The sequence below is a fragment of the Podarcis erhardii genome (assembly GCF_964252035.2).
Source record: "Podarcis erhardii genome assembly, chromosome: 16".
Classification (NCBI taxonomy): domain Eukaryota; kingdom Metazoa; phylum Chordata; class Lepidosauria; order Squamata; family Lacertidae; genus Podarcis; species Podarcis erhardii.
The window spans coordinates 1922931-1927884 of record NC_138514.1 but is presented as its reverse complement, the minus strand read 5'-3'; the positions used below and the strand labels follow the sequence as shown (position 1 = coordinate 1927884).

At 43.7% G+C, this 4954-nt stretch overlaps 1 long non-coding RNA gene across 1 annotated transcript; it reads left to right on the top strand.

Moving 5' to 3' along the window:
• Positions 1-98: 98 nt before the first annotated feature.
• LOC309331623 lies at positions 99-4279 on the top strand. Its single transcript, XR_014151909.1, has 2 exons — positions 99-231; positions 1141-4279. It is a non-coding gene; the product is annotated as an uncharacterized lncRNA (long non-coding RNA).
• The last annotated feature ends 675 nt before the right edge of the window (positions 4280-4954 follow it).

Sequence of the window (4954 nt, the reverse complement as noted above, 5' to 3'; positions counted from 1 at the left end):
CTGGAGGGATTAGTGAGGGGAGCGCGAACCCGCCATTTTTGTCCCGGGCAGGGGTCGGAAGTTTCGTATACTGCACTGTAGTAGTTGCTTCTCCGAGGAAGGGGAAGCGACGGAGCCTCCATCTTTGTTGTGGGCAGGGCTTTCCGACTTTGTAACGTTGCTGCTCCTACGAAGGGAAGGCCACGACTCCGCCATTTTTGTAACGGGCGTTTCAATTTAGTGTAATTTAAGGTTAGTGATATACTGTACAGTATATCTCTAGCGACAGTGTGAGGAAAATTAAGCTGAGGAGAGTTGGGTCTTGTTGGCAAGCCACATAATAAGCACTGATGAGGAATGCAACGTGACGGGGGTATGAGAGAAACACGTGCAGAACGAGTTACAGATAGGTAGCCGTGTTGGTGTATCTGAAGAAGTGTGCATGCACACGAAAGCTCATACCAAGAACTGACTTAGTTGGTCTTTAAGGTGCTACTGGAAGGAATTTGTTTTGTTTTGACGTGCAGACCGAGTCTCGCTCGCAGGTCCCGGAGCGGGAAGCAAAGGCCCGGAGGTGCCATTAAGCGCTGCTTAGCCCGAATCCTCTCACATAGTCGGCGCTCGGAAGCCCCTCACGTCCCTCTCTGCCTATTCTCTCTAACTCATGTGCTATTTTATACATCATTTTCAGAGGTCACCAGCGCCCGCCAACCGAGAGAGAAGCCAGAGGCTGTTTCTTAATAAAATAATGTTCCTGATTCCACCCCGCTCTCTCCTCGGAAGTTTACTTAAGCTCTCACAAGTTGGTTTTCAAATATAAACTCATTGCGCTTAGTATTAAGTGCAAACAGTAATTCATCTTTTAGACTGATGTGATGCTTCTGTTTGAGAGGGGAAAAAAGGAAAATTTAAAACTGGTGATAAATGCAGGACTTTGAGGGGCAGGAACTCTTCCAATAAATTATTCTGCTCAGGCTTCTTTGTTAACACACAAAGTGAAGTTATTTTTTAAAACTAGCTCCACATTTACAAGAGGCTTTAGTAAGCAGGCTAGTCTCACTAGTCAACTGAAGGAAAAATGAAATAATTAAGAGCCATGATGCTTCATCAATGCAATGAGATTTATCCATTTATTTAGAATTTTCTACTGTTTTATCCTAGATGCCCAGGACAGGAAGCAACACAGATGAACATTCTGAAGGCAGAGAAATGGCAATTCTATGTACCCTTACATGGGATGAGACCCACTGGCCCCACTGAAAAGTACTCCTAAGTGAACATTCATAGAACCAGGCAGCACAGCGACAAATACCATAATAAGATAATATACGTGAAAGCTCTTTTTGCATCTGTCTTATTCATGCTAACTTAGGAGTAAGGAGCTTGAAGATGTTTAACTTGCGGAGGAACTAAATGACATCACTGAGCGCATCCATGAAAAGATGTGCACCACTGCATACCTGCATGCTCACTCAGTCATCTGCACATGGGTGTTCCAAGGTGCTATTCATGGATGATCAAAAGGAAGCTGCCAATTGTAGATGGTGCCCTGAGTCGAACAACTGGTGGTTGAAGGAAGGTCAAGGGCCAGGACAAATAAACTACCTCTTGGTAACATCATTCTAGCTGCCTGTGGTTTTCTACCTGACATGCAAAGTGTGAGCTCTTGAGGTGACTTGACAGCTAGGTTAAATGCTTAGCTCCATTTACAATTGCAACCCACAGCTCATCTATTCCAGAAAACCCCTGTTGATCTTAATGAAACTGCTCTAGAGCAGGGGTGACTAAACGTTTCCATCATTGCTCCTTCAGGGGCTGTGCGCTAAGTGGTGGACGTGGCCAATAACTGGGAGTTGCCACTCACCCTCTCTCACACCAAGGCATGTCCTAGAGTCTAGAGTAAGCAAGATGATGCCAAGCTATATCCCTCTGTCATGTGAGCCAAGGGAAGCCATGCAGGTCTTGGGCCACTATCTGGTCATTTTAATTTGCTGGATGAGGGCCAAGAAAATGAACATTAATCCAGATACTCTGGAGATTCTGTGACATAGAGGTTTTCAAGGTCTGGGAGTTAAACGACCTGTTGCGAATGGGACTTGCACAAGCCCTGAAGGAACAGATCGTAGTCTGCAGTGCTCCTATATTCATCTTTGTCACTGGAGGCCCAAGTGTCACAGGGGCTGGCAGTGTCCCTCCCAAAAAGACCAGAAGCCTTTTTATTAGGGATAACGGGAACAGATGTCCCCACAAAACAGGTAAATCTATTTTTTTATGCAGCAACAGCAGCACAAACATTATACTGTATGCACAAAAATGGCATGAAGAGGCAGTAACTACTAAAGAAGAATGGCAGCTGAAACTGACAGAATATGTAGAATTGGCAAGTTTGACTTGCAAAAATAGAGATAAAAAAGAGACTGACTTTAAGGAGGACTGGAAATGTTTGTGGATTATTTAAAAACTCTGTAAACAACTTGGATTTGAGTAAGAACAGTGGAAAGTATCATGGAGGGGGGTTTTGTGTGAAGAAGAGTAATTATAATATGCAGCAAAAGTTGGAATTTGGGGAAACCATGGAGGGATGGAGGGGAAGTCCTAGGTTGGCTGATTGAATATTAAATTTGAAATGTTGAATTATTATGTATTTTCCAAATTTCTATAAATAAAAAGGGGGGCTGGGAATGTAAGCCAGAGCGCACGGAATGCTGTTTACCTTCCTGCCATGGCAGTACCTATTTATCTACTTGGTATGCTTTCAAACTGCTAGGTTGGCAGAAGCTGGGACAGAGCAACAGGAGCTCACTCCATTGCAGGGATTCGAACTGCCAACCTTCCAATTGGCAAGGTCAAAAGATTCAGTGGTTTAGACCACAGTGCCACCCGCATCTCTTCTGCTGTATTAAGCCAGCCCCCACCTCTGACTGCAGGGACAGGAAGAGGAAACCCCAGCTCCAGCCCTGGACAGCTACACTCCTGTGGCCAGAAGGATGGCAAGGGGCTCGGCTGCAGTTGCACCCATGTCCTCATAAGGAGCAACACCTGCAAGTTGACCTTAAGAAATTCAAAATATACATAAAACCAGCAAAAAAAATGTATATTAAAATACAGGTCAGTTTCACAAGTCGGCTTGCCTAAACAAAAAAGTTTTCAGCTGGCACTAAAAATAACACAATGAAGGTGGAGTTCCAGTGTGTAGCTGCTGCCATGCTGCAAGATTGATTCCTTACAGGTGTGAGATGAACATTATGTGACAATTGTACAAGTGTCAGTCCCGTGGATTGATGTGGCCAAGGAAGCACATATGGGACAAGGTAATCCATGCAGGAGCTATCCATTTGTGCAATAACCAGAGAGGTCCTTTTCTGATGTGTCCCTTCAGTTGTGGAATTCCCCACCCCTGACACAGAGGGCACCATCTCTCTCTCTTTGCTTTCTGGTATCTGCTCAAAACATGGTTCAGTTTGGGATGTTTATAGATAGGCTCTGTAGTTATACATTGGTTGGTTGGTTGGTTTATGTTGCCATTGTGTATAGCTTTAAAATAATAATAATAATGATGATAACTGTAGTATTAGTAAAATTTATATTTTATTCTATCTAGACTAAGCAGGATATAAATGTTGTACATAAATAAATAGCAGCCTCTACTCCATATGCAACAAAAAGAGTTATGGGGTAGATGAACTTCATTGCCACATAACGGAAACCAGCAGCGCTCTTTTTCTAGAAAAAGAGGTGCCAGAACTCATCATGAACACCTCCCTTGTTCTCTTATTATGGCAATAGTGCTGACCTGAGAGGTGCCAGAACTGAGTTCCTGTGAGTTCCAGCTGAAAAAAGTTCTGGAAACCAGATACATTAACTCCCTCTGGCGCAGGGGTAGGCAACCTAAGGCCCATTTGCCTTCTAAATCCAGCCCACGGATGGCCCGGGAATCAGCATGTTTTTACATGAGTAGAATGTGTCCTTTTATTTAAAATGCATCTCTGGTTTATTTGTGGGGCATAGGAATTCATTCACCCCCCCATATAGTCTGGCCCCCCACAAGGTCTGAGGGACAGTGGAGTGGCCCACGGCTGAAAAAGGTTGCTGACCCCTGCTCTGGAGGTTAATAAGTGTTGTTTGTTTGTTTGTTTTCATTTCATCCAAGATTTTCCAACTGTTCAAGTAATTGCAAATATGGAACTGTTTTAACTGTAGGGAGGAGACACAACACATTTTTCTACCACTAGATGACAGTAAACTGACTTTAAACTAAGAACATACTTAGTAAGATACAGCATTTTGCGGCGGCTGCTGCTGCTGCTGCTGCTGCTGCTGCAAAGAAAATCAGTTTGCTTCTCCCAAATCCTACTCTGCAGAAGGCATGAGGAATTATTTACTGGCAAGAGGTCTCCAGGTTTCCCTGCCTCCTTCCTGGTGGCAAGTTGAGGGCTTGACTCTCCAGGTGTGGCGGTGTGGCTGCTGTTGCTTTTAATTTTTTGTATATTAATTTTGGATCATATGATTTATGTGGTAATGTTGAATTTGATTGTGTACTTTTTGACATTTTGTTTATTGTTCATGACTACTTTTGTTATGTTTGTATCTGCGTAATTTTTTTATATGTTTTAAGTCGCCTTGAACATTATTTTAACTTTGGAAAAGTAGCATACAAATAAAATGATTGATTGACTGAAATGAACAAGAGTGCCTTTAATACCTTAAAAAAAAATACTAAGACTGTGCATGTAGCTTTCAAGATTCAGCCCAGCAGGAGCTGGCTGCAAATTATAGCATAGGGTAGTCTGCCTTCCTGCCCTCCCCTCTCCCAATTAACTTCCGTCTCCAGGGCCCATTTGTGTGCCCTCACCAGGGGCCACCCCTAGGTCTCAGGGTCTGGGCTGCTCCTGACCTGGCTCTGCTAACTAGCAGAGATCATTGTAGTGTAACCTCGGAACCTCTTTTAGTGCCAGAGCTCTGGATCGTGCAAATC